The 21,788-nt window shown below is 44.3% G+C and overlaps 1 protein-coding gene across 1 annotated transcript in view; it reads left to right on the forward strand.

Moving 5' to 3' along the window:
- SMCO2 (single-pass membrane protein with coiled-coil domains 2) overlaps nucleotides 1-21,788 on the forward strand; it is an 85,146-nt gene that overhangs the window by 10,803 nt on the left and 52,555 nt on the right. Inside the window, 1 exon segment of the mRNA XM_090272959.1 lies at nucleotides 17,437-17,529. The gene's annotated coding sequence lies outside the window, so the exon portion shown is untranslated.

Here is a 21,788-nt window from a genome sequence, read left to right on the forward strand (position 1 = left end):
CGTGCCAAGTGACGCCCTCAAGATGGTGTAGGAGACATTGGGCTTTGTTCTCCCCACATACAACCCCTCCTCCCAATAATTAGACAGCATTCCATGGATAAAACTAGTCCTGGGAGCACTTAAGAGACCAATTAAAAACCTGCAGCAACACAGGAGAGGAAAAGACAGAATGATCACACAGAAACGATCGCTGGGGAGATCCGCATAGCTGAGACACCTGGAGATGGCCAGGGACACAGGCGAAGGGTGAGGGCGATCGGCATCAGCCGTATGGTACTTGCTACCAGCCCCCAGTGGCCTCCTCTGCAGGGGACCCTCTTCGGTTCTGCCAGAATGGCGCCTCCCCCTACCCCCTTGCAAAGAGGGAGAGACTGCTCTATGCCCTTTCAAGAAGGGTCTGCTATTACACTGCCCTGGGACCAGGGCCGGCACCCCCCAACCCTGCACATACCCGCTACCCTAGAGCCGCGGCCACTCCACTCTGACTGTGCTCCAGACCCCACCTCCATGGCTTCTCCACAAGCACCTTGCACAACATGACCAGGGCTGTGACAGGGGTGCCTCCAGCGCCCTGGACCCAGGAGCCTGGTTTTGCCATGCAGTCCAGTGCCCCATTATACCAGCAGATTTTTCAGCAGAAGCTTTGCAGGCCAGAAGGGAATGGGATGATATATTGAAAGGTCTGAGAGAAAAACTGACAGCCAGTAATGTTCTACTGGGCACAGCTGACCTGCAGAAGTGACCTGCAAATAAAAGCTGAAGGAATTTATCACCACTACACCAGCCTTACAAGATATGTTTAAGGGAGTTTGAGGGAGTTCATGCTGAAATGAAAGGATGCTAATTAATAACAGGAAAACATATGAAAGTATAAAACTCACTGGTAAAAGTAAATATATAGTTAAATTTTGAATAATGTAATGGTAATGGACAAATCCACTTATACTTTATAAAAATGTTTAAAAGTATTAAAAATAAGTATAAATACAAAAATTTGTTAACAGATACACAAGGCAAAAAAAAGATGTAAATTATGATATCAGAAAACAAAATGGGAGTGTAAAAATCTAGAGCTTTCGTATGCATTTGAAGTTAAGTTGGTTTCAACTTAAAATATTTAGAAGTGTTTTATGTAAGCCTCATAGTAACCACAAAGCAAAAATATATAGTAGATGCTCAGGAGATAAAGAGAAAGGAATCGAAGCATCCCATTATAGAAAATCAAATCACAAAGGAAGAGAGCAAGAAAGGAAGAAGCCACAGCAGTACAAAACAACCAGAAACCAATTAACAACATACCAACAGTAAATCCATATCTATGAATAATTAGCTTAAATAATGGACCACATCCTCCCTCCAAAAAACAATGGCTGAATGGCTAGAATAACACGGCTCAACTATAAACTACCTACAAAAGAGTCATTTTATCTTTAAGGACACACACAGACTGAAAGTAAAAGGATGGAAGAAGATATTCCAGGAAAATGGAAACCAAAAGAAAGCAAGGGTAACTAAATTCATATCAGACAAAATAGACTTTAAGCCAAAATCTGTAACAAGAGACCAAGAAGGTCAGTATATAATAAGAAAGGGGTCACTTCATCAAGAGGGTATATTAGCAAATATTTCTTTCTGTATGCAATATAGGAGTACCGAAATATGTAAAGTAAACATTAACAGATTTGAAGGGGGAAATGGACAACAATAAATTAGGGGACTTCCATACACCACTTTCAACAAAGAACAGATCATCTAGACAGAATATCAATAAGGAAACATTGGACTTCAACTACACATCAGATCAGATGAACCTAACAGATATTGCCATAACATTTCACCAAATAAAAGCAGAATAAACATTCCTCTCAAGTACACACAGAACATTCTGCAAGATAGAGCATATATTAGGCTACAGAACAAGTCTTGACAAATTTAAAGTATTGAAATATAAAACATTTTTTTTGACCACCATGGTATGCAACTATAAATCAATTATAGAAGAAAACTGAAAAACTCACAAATTTGTGGAGATTAAGCAACGTACTTGTGAATAACCAATGGTGCAAAGATGAAATCAAAAGCGAAGCCAAAAATTATCTCGAGACAAATGAAAAGGGAAACAACATACCAAAATTTATGGGATGCAGCAGAAGAAATTCTTAAGAAGGAATTTTATAAAGGTAAATACTTACATTAAAAAAAAAAAAAAAAGAAAGCTCTAGGTGGGCTGAGGTGGACAGGGGAAAAAAAAGATCTAAAAGAAACTGTAACTTCACACTTCAAGGAACTGGAAAAAAATTTCTTGCTTGAAAGAAATATTTTACTGCTACTGGGTGGAATTATCCGTAAATATCTGTTAGATTCATCCCAGCTAACATGCAGTTTAAGTCCACAGTTAGCAAAAGAAAGAAAATAAAGAGAAGACTGGAAATAAATTAGAATAAAAAGACAGGAAAAAAAATGCTGGCTTTTGAAGAAATAAACAAAATAGACAAACCTGTAACTGGATTTCCCAAGAAAAAAAGAAAGGACTTAAAATCAGAAATAAAAGAGGAGACACAACTGATAGAACAGGAACACAAAGACTAAGAGACTACTATGAACAATTACATGCCAACCAATTGGATAACATAGGAGAAATGAATAAGTTCCTAGAAACATAAACCCACCAAGACTGAATCATGAATAGAGAATCTGTGTAGACCTGTAACTCGTAAGAAGATTGAAACAGTAATCAAAAAATCTCTCCAAAAATAAAAGCTAAGGAACAGATGGCTTCACTGGTAAATTCTACCAAACATTTTAAAAAGAACTAACATATATCCTCCTGAAATGCCTCCAAAAAACTGAAGAGGAGGGAACACTCCCAAACTCATCAAAGAGGCCAGCATCACCCTGGTACCAAAGCCAAGTGAGAACACACAAAAATTATGACAATTATCTCTGATGAACATAGATGAAAAAATCCTCAACCAAATATCAACAAACTGAATCCAACAGCACATTGAAAGGACCATACAAAACGATCAAGTCAGACTTATTTCTAGGATAACAAGATGTTCAACATGCATTTTATTTGTCAATCATATATCAATAGAAGTAGAAAAAATAATTATTTAAAAATACTAAAAAATAATGAATAATGAAGATGTGGTGTATATATATATATGTATATACATATATATACACACAGTGGAATATTACCATAAAAAGAATGAAATCTTGCTACTTGTGACAACATGGATAGACCTAGAGGATATTATGCTAAGTGAAATAAATCAAAGAAGACAAATACCTTATGATTTTACGTATATGTGGAATCTAAGAAAACAAAATAAACAAAGCACGAACAAACTCATAGATACAGAGAAAAAAACTGATGGTTGCCAGACAGCTTGGGAGATGGATGAAAAAGGTGAAGTATTAAGAAGTATAAATTTGCACTTATAGAAATAGTCATGGGGAGTACAGGGCAAAGAATATAGTTAATATTATTGTAATAACTATACAGTGTCAGATGGGTACTAGACTTAGCAGGATCATCACTTCATAAGTTATATAAATGTCTAAGCACTATGTTGTACACTTGAAACTAATATTATACATCAACTGTAATTGATAAATAAAAATTAAAAAACAAATGGAATCACTAAGAAAATGATATGTGTATAATTTAAACATTTTGTTTATAACCTAAATAGTTGTCTGCCCCCATTTGTCAATCTGATTTAGAACCAAGGCATTTTTAAGGGAGTCCACTAATTAGAGTTCTGCAGAAATCTGTCAGTAATTTATCATTTGTGGAATCCAATTTAAATTTCTTTTGATGAAGTAACATGAATGCATACTCTTACTAGATTTTTAGTTTTAGATTCTTTATTCAAATCTTTACAGTTGTATTGCCCATAACTACCCTGACAAAAAGAAAAAGAAGCAACTTTAATTTTTAAGATTCTCCCAAAGATTGGCTTTCATAAAAACAATCATTTTATTTTAAACACTTATTCCATCGCTTTACAGTATTCAGTACAATATGTATTGTACAATACGTATTGAACAGGTCACAAAGGGAGAGTCTATGCACGGAGCTCCTGCCACAGTTCCATTTCCTTCCCACGCCTCTGGCTCACCAGCAGGTGCAGCCATTCTGCTAGAACAGAAGAGGGCCCCCTTTGCTTGTCCAAGAGTCCATCTCTTGGGCTCTGCATCCCATCCCCCAATGCCTGAGGTGCCTCAATTTATCCCCTACTCTTGTATCAACATCTCCCTTTTCCCTTCCTCTTTTGCATTGGCATTTAAACCAATGCTATTAACTCTTATTAGGAAAACAATCATCCATAGGCCCATGTCGTCCTCCAACTACCGTCCTCCCCTTCACAGATGGGTGTTGGTTTTCTTTCTTTTGTGCGTGTGTAACTTGCCCCCACTTCCTGCTTTCACCTCCTCTTCTCCAATTTCCTGCTTGTCTCACATCCTCCACTAAACTCTCATCAAGGTCTTCAATGACCTGTTGTTTCCACTGTTCCTCTCGTTGGGATCTCTATCCCTGCACACCACTTCCTCCTTTGTTGAATCTGCCTCCCTCAGTTTCTGTGACCTCTCACTACCGGTTTCTCTCTCCTCTCTGGCTCTTCCAACATTAGAATTCCTGCAGGCTTAGTCCTGGGCCTCGTTCTCTCTATGTGGCCCATTTTCTGTGATCTCAGCCCTCCTAGAGCTTCCTACCATCCCATTGCTTATGATTCTTACTTCTATGATTCCGTCCTGCTCTTTCTCCTTTGCTCCAGAGCTACATACCCAACGCCTAGTGGTGACATCACCTGTATGTTCCAGAGAGACCAAAATGCAACTCATCACTTTGCCTTCCCTCCCCAATTAGCTTTTTCTTCCAGTCTCCCTTATCTTCCTGTATGGTACCAGGATTCACCCAGTTCCCAAGCCAGAAACTGGTAAGGCACCACTGACTCAGCAGCCCCCTCATTCCATCCATCCAATCAGTGATATTGTTCAGTCAGTGAACAGTCACCTGGCCATAGCAATTCTTTATAAGTTTGAGGTGCCAGTTTAGCAGATAAAAATACAGAATAAAGCCCTGGCTGCTGTGGCTCAGTGGATTGAGCGTCGGCCTGCGAGCCATGTCGCTGGTTTGATTCCCAGTCAGGGCATATGACTAGGTTGCACGTCAGGTCCCCAGGTAGGGAGGGGCGCGATTGAGAGGCAACCACACAGTGATGTTTCTCTCCCTCTCTTTCTCCTTTCCCCTCTCTTTAAAAATAAAACAAACAAACAAATTATTTAAAAACAAAATACAGAATACCCAGTTTTCATTTTAGACCATGAGTCATGTTTTTATTATCAAGTATAACCCATGCACTATTTGGGACATATTTACATAAAAATTATTTGTCATTTATCTGACATTCAAATTTAGGTGGTCCTCTTATATTTTATCTGGCAACATTATTTCAGGTTTTCAGTTTTAATTCCTCATACCACGGCCTTAGTTTCGGGTACTAAAAAATTAAACAGGAGCCACAATTGCAAAACTGATAACTGGCAACACAAGCTAAGTTCAATTTGTTACAGCTGAAGCTCATTCAGACTTACATGGTCCAAGATAAGACCACAAAGTATTTTGACAGTAACTTGACAGGAACCCATGTGTCCCAACAACACTGCTTACTGTTCCAGAAGTGTCTTAGAACAGGCTGCCACAACAGAATGCCATAGGTCGATAGCTTTAAAAAGTGTATTTTTCTTACTGTTTTGGAGGCTGGGAAGTCCAAGACAGAGGTAAAGGTACCGGCATAGCCCGCTTCTAGTGAGCTGAGAGCTCGCTTCTGGCTTGTGGACTGTGGGAAGGAAGAGAGTGTGCAGCTGTGTGTGCGCATGGGGTCAAGAGCGGTGAGGAGGGGGGATCCTCTCTTTACAGAGGCAACAAGTCAGTCCCACTCTCGTGATCTCATCTGAATCTAATTACTTCCTAAAGACCCCATCTTCAAATACCATCACATTGGTGGTTAGGACTTCCACAGCTGAGTTTAGGGGATACAATTCAGCCCACCACACAGTTTATCTAGTTTAAAAGTTGGACCAGTCCCTGCCCAACTATAACTTGCTAACTCAGACCCAGAAACCACCCCATGACTAATGTTCCTGCTTTGAGACATTACTGGGACTTCTTCAAGATGGTGCTCTCCTCTGCTCAGTGAGGTTAATAAACTTTGATGTGGGGCTGCAATAACACCATCATGTCTCTGCTTCCTAATTGGCATGTAGCCTCCCTTCTCTCCCTACTTTTCCCCTTCAATGCTTGGCTTTCAAGTATTAGCTGCGTGGGAGTCACCTGCGGGGGGGTGGGGGCGGTGGGGGGCTTGTTAAACCCAGAATGCTGGGTCCACCCTCAGAGTTCCTGATTCAGTAGATCTGGGGTAGGGCCTGAAAATTTGCATTTCTCACTAGATCCCGGGTGATGCTGATGCTGCTATGCCAAGGACCAGGCTTTTAAGTACCTAGGCTTGACAGATTCTCTTCAGTTGTCCTGGGTGGGGGTTGAGCATTTGTATTTTTTAAAGCTCCCCAGGGAATTCTAAGCTGCAGCAGAGCTGAGAACACTAATCTAATGCATTTCCACACTGTAGCCAGTTTGCTCTTTTGAAAAGCACAAGCCTCAGAAAGGAGCTTATCAGCTGAAAACATTTAATGGCATCTCACTGCCCTCAGGGTTAAACACGGCCCCTTACCAAGTTTTAAAGGGCCTGTATAATGTGCTTCCAGCTTATTTCTCTCTGCTACCTGCAGCCCCAGGTCAGGCCAGGTCACCACTTCATGCCCTACAATCCAGGCGTTCTGGATCATAGCAGTTCCCTGAACTCGATCTGTTCTTCTTCTCCTTGAGTCTTTGCCCATTCATCTTTACAGGGAAAGGCCTCACCAACACAACTTTTCATCCAGCTAACCCTGCTTTCCTTTTAGAGCCTGACAACTAGGAAGCGCAGTGCAGGGACCAGCAGCCGCGGCTCTCCTGGGCACCTGTTAGAAATGTGGACTCTCAGGCCCCATTCCAGACCTACTGAATCAAAATGTACATTTTAGCAAGATCCCAGAGTGATTCGTATTTACATTAAAATTTGAGAAGCACTGTTTTCAAGCTCCTGTAGACATATTTTCTCTGGGTTGATGTTTCTGAGACCCAAAGACTCAGCCAGGTGCCTCCCCTTTGTGCCCCATGATAATCTTCCCTTGCACCAAACGCATCGCATCTATGTACACCATCTGCACCTGGCCTATGAGCTCAGCGGGGGCAGGGCCGTGTGCTTATTCATCCTTGCATTCTCTCTAGCTCAGTACCTGGCAAGTTAGTATATGCTTAATACATAGTTGTTGATTAAATAAATGTGGGGTTTTTTTTTTTTGCGTGGTGGGGGGGACTCTGACTCCAAAAAACCTCCGCTGCCTTGCGGCATACCTCTTCAGGGGAAAGGCTAAGGGAGTAAACCCCGACAGAAAATCCGGAGCCGGAGTCCCTAAGGCGGTTTGACATTGTAGTCAACACCGGCAACTCCTGCGGCGCACCTGAAGCCAAGCTGTATTGACTTTGTCTTTCCCTTGGACCCTTCAGCTGCGAAGAGAGGGGGGGTCTGCTGCATGGGCAACAGCAGACCCTCCATATCACCCTGCCCAGGCTCTGTAGCTTCAGTTTCACTTGAGAGGACACTCCAGCATCATCGCAAGATGTCGACTCAACACGGGAGGAGACAGATACCGGTTATCAGCTCATCCGATTGGCGAAGGAAACGAGCGCCAGGGGTCTCCTCTGACGGTGGGAGAGGTCATCGCACTTCACTGGACAGCTACCGTCTCGCCATGGCTCGCCTGCCCCACTGGGTGCGTGGGGATCAGAGAGGCGCCTCTCGAAAAGTGGGCCACAAAACACCCGCACCAGTTAATTCCAAGCAAACAACAAGAAAGAAGCCTCCGGCTCTTCGCCTCACTAGCTGGAACATCAGGACCATGTGCCCCGGACTTACTGCAGACCTTCCGTGGATCAAGGGTGCCAGGAAAACCGCTGTCATCGATAGGGAACTGGCACGACTAAACATCGACATTGCGGCTCTACAGGAGACCCGGTTGGCCGACAACGGAACTATCAGAGAAACCAACTACACCTTCTACTGGCAAGGGAAGTCTCCGGACCAACCAAGACAGCACGGTGTTGGGTTCGCTGTGAAGAACACGCTTGTTAACTCCATAGAGCCACCCACAGGAGGCACAGAGAGATTACTTACCCTCCGATTGTCAACAACTTTCGGCCCAGTCAGCATTCTTAGCGCGTATGCCCCAACCCTCTGCGCCACCATCGAAGAGAAAGAACAGTTCTACCATGCACTGGACGAAGCGTTATCCAAGATTCCCAGAAGTAACGCTCTCTATCTCCTTGGAGACTTCAACGCAAGAGTAGGAGCCGACCACATGGCCTGGCCCACCTGCCTTGGAAACTTTGGGAGAGGAAAGATCAATGAGAATGGTCAGCGACTGCTTGAGCTCTTGTGTCACCACGGCCTGTGCGTGACAAACACATTCTTCAAGTGCAAAGAGATCCACCAGGTGTCATGGAGGCACCCCCGCTCCCGCCATTGGCACCAGCTTGACCTCGTCATCACCAGAAGAACGGATATTGGCAGCACCCTCCTCACCCGCAGCTACCACAGTGCAGACTGCGACACGGACCATGCCCTCGTGGTAAGCAAGGTGCGCATAACGCCGAAGAGGTTGCACCACTCCAAGATGAAGGGTCGCCCACGCATCAACACCAGTTGTGCCAGCAACCCAGTTAAGACCCAGCAATTCATCAACAAGATGGAAGATGCACTCAGCGAGGGAGTGGCGGCAGATGACATTATCGAATCCAATTGGCCACGTCTCTGCGACGCCATATACAACTCCGCCATTATTGCTTACGGGAAGAAAGAGCGGAAGAACGCTGACTGGTACGAGGCTCACTGGGAAGAAATGGAACCCGTGATCGAGGCTAAGAGGAAGGCCCTACTGGCTTACAAGGTCACGCCCACTCCCAGTACACTTCAAGCTCTACGGGCTGCCAGGAACAAAGTCCAGAAGGCCGCCCGCCACTGTGCCAACACCTATTGGCTAAACCTGTGCAGAAGCATTCAGGAAGCCGCCGATATAGGCAACGCACGAGGAATGTATGAGGGTATCAAGAAGGCAACAGGCCCAATCCCCTCCAAGATCGCCCCCCTTAAGTCCAAGACAGGTGAGGTCATCACTGACCAGGAACAGCAAATGCGGCGGTGGACCGAGCACTACCTCGAGCTGTACGCAACGAAGAACACCGTAACAGACACTGCTCTTAACGCCATCCCAGACCTACCAGTCATGGAGGAGCTAGACACCCCACCTACTGCGGCAGAGCTCGGCAAAGCCATCGACCGCCTCGCTTGCGGGAAAGCACCAGGAAGCGACGGAATCCCTCCAGAAATCCTAAAGAGCGGGAAACCAGTCCTGCTACAGCCGCTCCACCATCTACTCTGTCTCTGCTGGAAGGAGGGTTACATCCCCCAGGATATGAGAGACGCCAACATTATCACCATGTACAAAAACAAAGGAGACCGCAGCGACTGCAACAACTACCGGGGCATCTCTCTCCTCAGCGTCGTCGGCAAAGTATTCGCCCGGGTCGCTCTTGCCCGCCTGCAGACCCTTGCTTCCCGCGTCTACCCAGAGTCCCAGTGTGGCTTCAGAGCTGGCCGATCAACAGTGGACATGATCTTCTCCCTACGCCAGCTGCAGGAGAAGTGTCACGAGCAGCATAAACCACTCTACCTCGCCTTTATTGACCTCACGAAGGCGTTTGATCTGGTCAGTCGAAGCGGACTCTTCAGCTTGCTACGGAAGATTGGCTGTCCACCACATCTGCTTGCTGTGGTCATGTCCTTTCACGACAATATGCACAGCACGGTGTCCTACAACGGCGCAACCTCTGAGGCCTTCCCAGTCAGCAGCGGAGTAAAGCAGGGCTGCGTCCTCGCGCCTACGCTGTTCGGAATCTTCTTCTCCATGCTCCTCCAATACGCCTTTAAGGACTGCAGCGAGGGTGTCTTCATTCACACCAGATCCGATGGCAAGCTCTACAACCTGGCCCGTCTACGAGCCAAGACCAAAGTCAAAGAGGTGCTCATCCGTGAGATGCTCTTCGCCGACGACGCAGCTTTGACATCACACTCCGAAGAGGGACTCCAGCAGCTAGTCACTTGCCTTTCCCACGCATGCAAGGAGTTCGGACTAGCCATCAGCCTGACGAAGACGAACATTATGGCTCAAGGCACAGGGACTCCCCCATGCATCACCATCGACGGATACACCCTGGAGGTTGTCAACGACTTCACTTACCTCGGGTCCACCATCTCGAGCTCTCTGTCAGTCGACTTGGAGGTCAACCGGAGAATCGCCAGGGCAGCCACAGTTATGGCCAGACTGAACCGGCGAGCGTGGAACAATTCCAGCCTCACTGAGAAAACCAGACTGCGCATCTACCAAGCCTGCGTACTCAGCACTCTCCTCTATGGCAGCGAGACGTGGACCACCTACGCAAGGCACGAAAGGAAACTCAACAGCTTCCACATGAGGTGCCTGCGACGCGTCCTGCATGTCACCTGGCAGGATAAGGTCCCCAACACCGAGGTGCTGAAGCGAGCCAATATGAGCAGTTTGCATGCAGTTCTTAGCGAGAGACGCCTCAGGTGGCTCGGCCATGTCAAAAGAATGGATGCAGGCCGTATCCCCAAAGACCTCCTCTACGGTGAGCTAGCAGAAGGCAAGAGGATGACAGGGCGCCCAAAACTGCGGTTCAAAGACATCTGCAAAAAAGACATGACACAATGCTCCATCAATCTCAACACATGGGAAGTTCAAGCAGACGACCGCCTAGCCTGGAGGCTCGCGGTCAGGCAAGGTACGTCACGGGCAGAGGCTGCGCGCAACGAGGAGGCGGTCCAGAAAAGATCGAGGCGGAAGCAGCGTCAACAGCAGCAACAACGGCCATCTGCCTTCACCTGTACCAAGTGCGGCAGGGATTGCCACTCCCGAATCGGACTGCACAGCCATTCTCGGCGGTGCAGATAGACTCTCAGGAAGCTACGCCATCGTCTCTCGAGACGGACGGCTGCCGACGACGGTGGTGGGGAGGAGAGCATCATCTTTCCAGTTTAAAGAGATTTGGACATAAATTCTTGCTTTGCCACTTACTAGGTGTAGGACCTTGGACAAGTCATTCACTGCTCAGAACTTGTTACCCTCTGGTGAAATGAGAATAACCTCATCAACTATCCTATAGAGCTGTTGTCAGATCAGTGCTATAATAGATATAAACCCAGAACACAATGCCTCCCCAGGCAGAGTTACACAATAGATGAGTGGTCCTCTCCCTCAATCCTCCCAGGTGGCCAGACTTCACTGAGTTCAGTAGAATATACTATCCGTTTGGTATAGAAAGCCTGGCATACTTAAATTTAATGTCCTCCCCACCCATTTTCTCCCCACTGTGTAAAAACAAAACCAAATAGATAAAAATGAGAATCAACCTGGAATTAGTATGAGGGGGGAATCCCCCCAAAACAGAATGTATTTATAAAAATTTTGTATTTATTCTTACATATTTAAACTTCAGTCATCTTCAAAGTACTCTCCATTTGATGCAGGACCCCTGTCGAGACTTTTTTTCTACTACTCAAAACAGTTTTTGAACTCATCAATTTTGATGCCTTTTAGTGCTTCTGCCGTTTTTTATTTCACTTCTTCCACATCTGCAAAATGTTTCCCTTTGGGGACTTTTTCCATCCAGGGAGACAACAACAATAAAAAAAAGTCACTTGGGGAGAGATCAGGTGAATAGGGAGGCTGGGGCATTGGGCGGGGGGTGGGGGGTCATGCTGTTTCTGGTCAAAACTGCTGAAAACTCAGCAGAGTCTGGGCAGGTGTGCTTATAAATCACCCATCTTGAAATGGGCAAACACATTGAAAGAGTCTTCAAAAAAAAAAAAAAAAAATTCACTGAAGCCAAACAGCCCCTCACAACAACGCCAACTGGTACACTGATACAAATGGGTTCCTAGAACACTCACCTAGTGGGGAAAGCCTGCCTGTACTATTATACATGGGGCCTGCCCTCCAGAAGATACTTCTGGGTTTTGGGGGGGACCCCTCATATTTTTCTCTGCTTTGTGTCAGACTTGGGTCTCCAGACATGCTGGTCTTCAAAGACCTACACAAGGAGTCCCAGCCAGGCTCTGGGATCCTAGGGATTAATTAAAAATATATATTTTATTCATTTATTTTTAGGGAGAGGGGAAGGAATAGAGAAGGAGAGGGAGAGAAACACCAATCAGTTGCCTCTTGCCCACCATGGGCCAAACCTGCCATCCAGTCATGTGCCCTGACCAGGAATCAAACAAGTGACTTTTCGCTTTGTGGAACGATGCCCAGCCACCAAAGCCACACTGGCCAGGGCCCCAGGGATTAAATTTTTAAAGTCCTCTCTCCCCAGTTCTATCCCCCAACTTCCTGAAGGAATGTTAATAAGTGAGCTTTTCATAATTCAAGGTAGGGCAGCGTAAGATATACTGCTGACGGTTAGAACTTATCCTACTGATAATTCACCCTGAGCTCACGCTAACAACCTCCACCCCATCCTCCAACCACATGCTTCTTCTGCCTTCCGTCTTCCACTCTCACACTTCATCGAACTAGTTGAGCTAATGAGGAGGTAAGTGGTGAAATTATCAACATCAGAATCAAAGGCTTCAGAGGACCAGGGGGACTTGAAGAAGAGAAAGAAAAGGCAGGGCTGGGAGTGGACTTTCTGTCTCCTGTAGATATGACTATATGTTGGTTGTAAGGCCACCTGAGATCTCAGCCACCCTCCAGGTCAACGCTTTATTACTTCACTTGAAGTCACATTCTCCCAAAGTGTTGTGCTAAACTGCTAATCTGAAGACTCTTTTGTTATAAAGCATGTCACCTCTGGCTTCCATGATCAGGAGCAAAGAATCATGCTAGCTTTACTGGATAAACCACAAATGTCTTAAAGACGTTTCTTTGAGCTATTCCATCCAAACCAAATACTTTGCTCTGGCCTTTGCATAAACATCATTTGGATAAATGAACATTTTATGCTTTAGTTACCTTTCTTTATCTGTGTAAGGAACAAAGAAATCCATCACTTGCTGCATACTTACAAAAAATAATACAATTTGACAGGATGTCTCAATTATAAAGAACTTCTCTGCAACAAGTAAGTTATTGAAATTAATTGTGAATAATACAGGTGTAACGGCTCATTTTCTGGGTCTTCTTTTTTTTTAAAGTATATTTTATTGATTATGTTGTTACAGTAGTTTCAAATTTTTTTCCCCTTTGCTCTCCTCTGCCCAGTATCCTCATCCCCTCCAGCAATCCCACCTCCTTAGTTCATGTCCTTGGGTCATAAATATAAGTTCTTTGGCTTCACCCTTTCCTATATTATTCTTAACTTCCCCCTGTCTATTTTGTTCCAAACAATTATGCTCCTTAATCCCTGCACCATTTCCCCATTTCTCCCCCTCCCCACTCCCAGCTGATAACCTTCAAATGATCCCCATACCTATAATTCTGTTCCTATTCTGGTTTGCTTAGTTGAATTTTGTTTTTATTTTTTAGATTCAGTTGCTGATAGGTGTGAGTTCATTGTCATTTTAGTGTTCATAGTTTGTTCTTCTTTTTCTTAAATAAGTCCTTTAACATTTCATATAATAATGCCTTGGTGATGATGAACTCTTTTAGCTTTACCTTGTCTGGGAAGCACTTCATCTGCTTTTCCATTATAAATGATAGCTTTACTGAATACAATAATCTTGGCTGTAGGTCCTTGCTTTACATCACATTGAATACTGCTTGCCAGTCCCTTCTTGCCTGCAAAGTATCTTTTGAGAAATCAGCTGATAGTCTTATAGGCACCCCTTTGTAGGTAACGCTCCACTTTTCTCTTGCTACTTTTAATATTCTCTCTTTATCTTTCACCATTGGCATTTTTATTATGATGTGTCTTGGTGTGGTCCTCTTTGGGTCTAGCTTGTTTGGGACTCTGTGCTTCCTGGACTTGTATGTCTATTTCCTTCTCTAAATTTGGAAAGTTTTCCTCCACTATTTTTTCACATAAATCTTCAATTTCTTGCTCTTCCTCTTCTTCTGGCTCCCCTATAATTCAGATGTTTAAAATTGTCCCAGAGGTTCCTAAACCTCTCCTCATTTTTTTTCAATTTTTGTTTCATCATTCTGTTCTGGTTGACTGTTTTTTTCTTCCTTATGTTCCAAATCATTGATTTGAACCCTGGTTTCCTTTCCTTCACCATTGGTTTTGTGTGGATTTTCCTTCATTTCACTTAGCATAGACTTCTCTTCTTCCCTTATGCATTTGCCATACTCAAGCATATCTGTCAAGCCTGTGAGTATCTTTATCACCAGTGTTTTGAACTCTACATCTGTTAGGTTGGCTCTCTCCTCATCTGTTAGGTTGGCTATCTCCTTGTCACTTAGTTCTCTCACAGGAACTTTGATCTGTTCCATCTTTTGGGCCATACTTCTTTGTCTCCTCATCTTGATAGGCTCCTGTGTTTGTTTGTGTTTTTGTCTGTGTCTTAGGTAAAACTGTCAATCCTGTTGTAAGGGGCAGAGCCTTAGGTATTAATCAGTACAGGGCGACCCTTTTCACCATGTTGTGGTGCTGTATGTGGGGGGGGGGAGCCTGAGAGGGAAAAATGCCACTTGCTCAGTGCTCACCCCTTTTCTAGGCACTTATCCCACTTGCATATGGGACTGGCGCCCCTCTAGCTATTGCCCTGGCTGTTGTTCCCAGGGTGGGTGGATCTGTGGACATTCTAGGACTGTGGGGATTTTTTAAACAAGAGGATTCTAGTGAGGGAACGGCAATTTCTTCCTCCACCCCAACCCCACTGGTTTGCACAGTCAGAAGCAATGAGGCTTGATTTTCCCCGTGCTGGGACCGTGAGCTGTGAGGTCTGGTGAGGAGCTGGGAACACTCCCCAGGTGTCCCTCCCAACTTTCTAAAACATGTAGCTGTGCTTTCCACTGGCCCACCACTGCCACTGCTGCTGCCACCACACCGCGTCCTCTCTGCCCTGGCTCTGCCCCTCCTACTTGTCTGGATGAGTATTTCTTCTTTATATCTTTGTTTGTTGGACTTCTGTGCTGCTTGATTTTCTGGAATTTCTGGTTATCTCTAGTTTTGAGGTGATTGTATTCCTTCTTAGCTGTGGAAGGAGACCCAGCATGTCTGTCTAGGCCTCCATCTTGGCCAGAAGTCCTTATGTGTCTTCTTGACTGGCCATGAGATGCCCAGACTAAATGTTTCTAAGTGTGCCTATGAAGGTCTTTCTGGCATTTGAACTGATTAGCATTTGAACTGATGGACTTTATAAAGTGGATTGTTCTCCCCAGTGCAAGTGGAGTGAGGGTCTGAATAAAACAAAAAGTGCAGGAAGGAGGAATTTGTCTCCTTTTTCTGCCTCACTGTTTGAGCTGGACATACCCTCTCTTACCCTTGGACTTGGGTTTATACCACTGAAGCCTCTGCTTCTCAGGCCTTTTGACTTTGACTGAATTATACCACCAACTTTTCAGGGGGTCCAACTTGCAGGCTTGGGTCTTCTTATCCCCAAATGTATTGTGAGGAATTCTCTCATGCGATTATGGAGGATGAGGAGACCCAATATTTATAAGGGGATATATATTTACCCTCTTCGTTCTGTTTCTCTGAAGAACCTGACTAATAGAACAGGAATCTGCTTATTGAGGGTTCAGATGTAATGACTGACAGAGGAAATAATAAGGCACCTCTCTCTGCTTTGCTTTCCTGGGAGCTTTTTTCACATAGAGGACACTGGGTTTAAAAATCTATTGTGCCTCTGATGGAGTTAAATATAACACCAGGGGACTTATACAGAATTATTTCTCATCTGGTCCTCTGAAAGGTAGAAAAGTGAAAACCCCTGATATAAATCCATTCAGTAATCCCCTGGTAACTCCAATATGTCTCACTTTGCTCCCTGCACGCTGGAATTCCATTTCTCCATCTAGATATTTCCATATGTCCTGCAGTAGAACCACAGGCTCTAAACAAGCCAGCCTTCTCCTCCTGCAGGTCCAGAAGGGAGTGAGCCCATTTGTCTCAATGCCTGGCTGTCTGGGCCTTGGATCTCTAGCGAAGCCACTCCTACAGGACTTTTCAGACCAGAGCACCTGGCTTCCTGCTCCGCTGACCTTCTCTTTCACCTCGGTCTTTCCGTTTATGCAGTTTTAGCTCCTGGCCCCCACTCCAAGCAGAACAGCCTCCTAAGGCAGTATTATCAAGTGCAATGAGGAGTGATTCTGTGGACCTGGCGCAGGGGGACACAGTGTTCAGCCAGGGCTCGTCCCTGTTCCTCCCAGGGGAAAGGTCTGTGGAGGTCATTTCCCCTGGCAGCTTCAGCCTGTCCTATCCTGACTCACACCTGGTCACCTAGTCATATTCTCCTGAAGGCTGTTGATCCTCTCTCCATTCCTGACCAAGGCCTTCTTGTCCCATCCGGGAATATGAGACAAATATTCAATGCCTTATTTCTTCACTCCACCCTCCTCCCCCACCTCTGAAGGCCAGGCTGGCTTGTCTCACAAGCACCCTTTAACCTGAGCTCTTCTCTTCTGATGCCCAGTGTTCACCAAACCACTTCTGTGCTCATCATAGAGGGTGTTGGCAATTAGCTGAGGCCTCTTCTTACCCAGATAAGTTTGTTAGAATCTAACACAGCCAGGTCTACTAGGACAGTTACTGCAATATAAATTACATTGCTGGAAGTGTGCGTCAGTTCACATTAATCTGTACCTCCCGGGGGTTCTTGGGAATCCACACTTCAGGATGGGTAAATTAGCATATGCAGGGCAGGACTGTGATCCAGAGTCCTCACAGACAGGGCAGGGTTTCAAATCTTGATCTAAATTTGGCACGGAGAATTCCCTAGTCACCCAGGGGATGTGAAACATAATGTTCATTGGTGGAGGATTGTTCCTATGGTTATTTAGAAATGGCACTTTCAGGAAACTTAGCCTGCCATATAAAACAAAATTATAAGGAAATATTAAGATAAAGTGGGCAAAATCTTTCTAGGTGGATGTTTCTAGACGTTTTTGTATCGCAAGCTTCAAACAGTGAGTACAAGTGCATGTCCGTGAACAAGGTTATCCTCACAGGGAAGGACTGCTTTCCTAAACAATTTCTTGTGGGGAGTGAAAGAGAAATTTTAGAATATATATGAAGCATTGATATATGCTAAAGAATCCTAGTTTTTTTTTTTTAATTAAAAATTTTTTTTCTTTTATTGTTTCCAGAGAGAGGAAAAGGGAGAGAGAAAGAAAGGGAGAGAAACATTGATAGATTGCCTCCTGAATGCGCCCTGACTGAGGACAGAACCTGCAACCCAGGTATGTGCTCTGACCAGGAATCGAACCCTCAACCTTTTAGTTTGCAGGACCATGCCCAACCAACTGAGCCACACCAGTCAGGGCAAGAATTCTAGGTTTTGATAAACTTGTATGAATTGCCAAGCTGAGGCTCTCATTCATCCTTTCTCATGTGAATAATAGAAAAATACAAATATAGTTATTTATGTTATCACTAATAATATTTATTTACAATTTACCATTTCTCCTTCCAAAATTCAGCCTACAGTTGATTCCCATTTTTTGTAGTAGTTATGTTCTATAAAATTGCCATGAGTACTGAATTAGCAAATATTGAACTCCTGCTCCTAGGGAAAATACAGCGTTAGAGGCCTGCAAACTTCTGGTCACATTTTCATTAACCAGTCAATATATAATCTTGTTATATATGCGTCTCTATTTAAAGACACTGTATTTAGTATATATTATTAATTCATTAAAGTCGAAGTACCTGCCAATAGCACTGAACTCATGCCTGAATGAAGCTTACCTAATACATGTTCTTTTTCTGTAAGGCACACTGATGCTTTCTTATACAAAGGAACACTAGACAGCACTTCAGCACTGTGTGTGTGGGGCATTATAACTAGTGAAGTCATCAACAAAAACGCACAAAAATGCAAAAACCTGGCACTGTCTAGTCCCTGAAAGGACACTTGTTTACAATATAAGAACGGAAAGGAGAACACAGAGCATCACCTTGTCCAACCGCAGCTGGGAGCAGGTGGTCAGGAGACTCAGATTTCTCACTGCTCTGTGCAAGGTTACCAATGACTGCAGAAGTGCCAAGAGTATTGATTTTGGGGTTTACACGTAAAGTTTAGTGGGTAGGTCAATTTGCAAATATGGGATCTGTGAATAATGAGGATGACTATATATATTCTTGGTTCCCCATTTCCCTCTCCCTCAAATACCCTCATTCTTGGTCCTCTCTTCTAGAACCCTCTTGGGCTTGCTTTCCTGAAGCAAAGTCCTTATAGGATCCCTTCCCTCCCCACTGTCAAAGTCACTTAATATCCATTACTCTCTGCAGGGAACATATGTGAGCGAGCAGGAATTGGATGCTTAAATTTGATCACATTTAAGAGATCATAGCTGATACGGTCAATATCTGTTTAGAGATATTTATAATTTTGTAAAATCTGCTCCTTAGTGACATAGGATACAACTTGGATAGAAAAGTTGGGATTCTATTGAGTAGTAGGGTGGATACTAGGGGAAATGAGGGTAAAGAAGGCACGTTTCTGATATCACATCATATAAGGGACCACCTACTCTGGGAACAGAAACTTTCTTCCTAGGTCCGTGGTTATAAAATACGTCCTGTAAAGTCTATGGTTCTGTTTGATGCTAGCAATCTCCAAGCACAAGAGCCCACAGTCCACCCTTCCTGGGATTTCCATGAGTATTTCAAGCTTCCATCTCAACGTCCAAGCAGGGACATATCTGTTGATCGGCCCCAAGTTTTCGCCCAGGTGGGATTCTGGGATTGAACATCCATCATATCATAGGAGATCCCTGGTCTCGAAAGTACTTCCTCCAGGAGCTGTTAGGACAGGAAAGCATGTTTCAGCCTATCAAAGTGTGGTCAAGAGTCTGTCGTGTGGTTTGAGACTGCTGTCTATCGTTTAAAGGTTTATCATGATAAAAAGATGATTCTAACCAGAGCCTGCTGTGATAAAAGCTGCTGCCCCATCCCGTGCTGAGGCATCTGAGTGTTATTTTAGTGGCTGTGTATACAGTTCTGTAAATCTATACTTTGGATTAGAGCCCAACGAAGAAATGGAACATTCCCTTGTACATATTTTCTGAAAAACAGTCACATATGCTCAGACATGAAAGAGCAGCAAGGCTGCCCCTGGCAGCTCCCCACGCTGCAGAATTTCAAAAATGCCTGTGGCCTCACCAGAACGAACTGTCTGAACAAAAGGAGGTAGACAAAGTGAGAGGAGACGGGATGTTGGCTGATTTCCTGGCCTCTCCTCCCTCCCACCCCCAGCCTCCCTCCCTACAGATGTTTTCACTGAGCTTCTGTCAGCCTTCTTGGCTTACTCTTTGGCGCATTCCCCAGGGAGCTGTTGTATTCAAGCAAGTATGGCAAATGTTGCATAAATCAAGAAAAGAGATTGCTTTTTCCTAGCTAAGTAATTTTAGTTTTCACTTATTTTTAAACAACAGTTTTTTTTCTTTCAAACTATGAAAGTTGCCAGGCTCATCGCGAAAAGAGTTAGAAAATGCAGATAAGCAACAAAGCAAATAATAAAAAGTAAGTGTGATCTCATCAACCAGATATAATTATTGTTGGCATTTTTATTGTTGTTTTTTAGCCTTTCTCTATGAATCAGTGTGAATAGATTATGTTTTCAATAGGATTATATTACATATATTGTTTTGTATACTGACTTTCCCCCCACTTGGCAATATATTCTAAACATCTTGCCATAATATCACATGTTTTCAGAATATGATTTTTTTAAAAACAGATTTTTAGAGCAGTTTTTGGGTTTAGGGCAAAACTGAGCAGAAAGCGCAGAGATTTACCATATACACTCTGGCTCCCCACATGAAGAGCTTCTGCCATTATCAGCATCCTCCCCCACCCTACCACTGCCATTTTTAATAGCTGCATGGTCTTCTACTACCATAATTCTTTCTTTTCTCTGTTTTATAACTTTATGTGACAATCAGCAGTTAGTTGTTATCCACATTAATTGTTTGTAGATTTTTAAAAAGCGGTGATAGGTACATAAGTGACCAATGTGTAGAACTTGTTTGGTGACTCTTCATTCTCACTATGTTTTCTGGACAAGCGCACCCAGATGCAGTATGGGATATTCCTTATTCCTTTGGCTCTGACAGATTTGTTGAGCCTGAGCACATGTGGAGTTCCCATATCCTTCAAGGCAAGTATCCAGATCTCTTTGAGTGCCCGAGGGGCACTCATCTTGAAACCCACTCCATGGATATGCTTGTGAATGTTGATGGTGTATTCTCTGGTCAGTACCTAATTGATGAACCCTGGCTGGTTTGGCTCAGTGGATTGAGCGTCGGCCTGCGAGCTAAGTGTCGCTGGTTCGATCTTCCAGTCAGGGCACATCAGAGAAGGAAAACTCTGATTCCAAAAAACCTCCGCTGCCTTGCGGCATACCTCTTCAGGGGAAAGGCTAAGGGAGTAAACCCCGACAGAAAATCTGGAGCCGGAGTCCCTAAGGCGGTTTGACGTTGTAGTCAACACCGGCAACTCCTGCGGCGCACCTGAAGCCAAGCTGTATTGACTCCGTCTTTCCTTGGATCCTTCAGCTGCGAAGAGGGGGGGGGGCCTGCTGCATGGGCAACAGCAGACCCTCCATATCACCCTGCCCAAGCTCTGTAGCTTCAGCTTCACTGGAGAGGACACTCCAGCGTCATCGCAAGATGTCGATTCAACACGGGAGGAGACAGATACCGTGTCACTCCCGAGTCGGACTGCACAACCATTCTCGGCGGTGCAGATAGACTCAAGAAGCTACACCATCGTCTCTCGAGACGGACGGCTGCCGACGACCTCATTGATGGCAGAATGGCCCTTCTTCTTGTCACCCTTCTTTGGGGGAGCCATTATGCTGGGCCCAAGCTGAAAGAAAGAAGCCAGTATCATAATTCTTTCAACGAATTCCTATTGTCGAATTTACACATTTTCCCCAGGGATTACATTAAAAATACATAGAAAGCACTTAACAGCCAGAAGGTATGGACCAACCAACCAATCAGGCCACCCAGCCAGTCAGACTAGAACTGGGTTCTGGATGCCCCAGACTGTGTAAAACATGAACCTTGGTTTAGCGTTTGAATGGCAGGGAATCAAAAGGGAGGATCCAGGAGATGGGCAGTGTTGGGGTATGTAGGGGAAGGGCTTCAAGCAGCATCTATTTATCAATATCACAAAAGGTTTGCAATATCTTAACCCTTAAGGTCATACTGATGCAAATTTTCTGAATATTGGGATATACATCAATAGTACAAATAGAATAGCTATAAACATCTTTATAGACAGCTTTGCACAGATCTCTGATTATTCCTACATGCACCTTAGCTGAATCAAAAGATTTGATACATCCATAGGGATTTTATTTATTTATATATTTTTTCCTTGCCCAAGAACATTTTTCATTGCTTTTAGAGAGACAGAAGGGGAGAGAGGAAGAGACAGAGTAACATCTATACCAGAGAGAACCATAAATTGGTTGCCTCCAGTATTCACC

This window comes from Furipterus horrens, unplaced genomic scaffold (genome assembly GCF_987537825.1).
Source record: "Furipterus horrens unplaced genomic scaffold, mFurHor1.1.pri manual_scaffold_4, whole genome shotgun sequence".
Taxonomy (NCBI): domain Eukaryota; kingdom Metazoa; phylum Chordata; class Mammalia; order Chiroptera; family Furipteridae; genus Furipterus; species Furipterus horrens.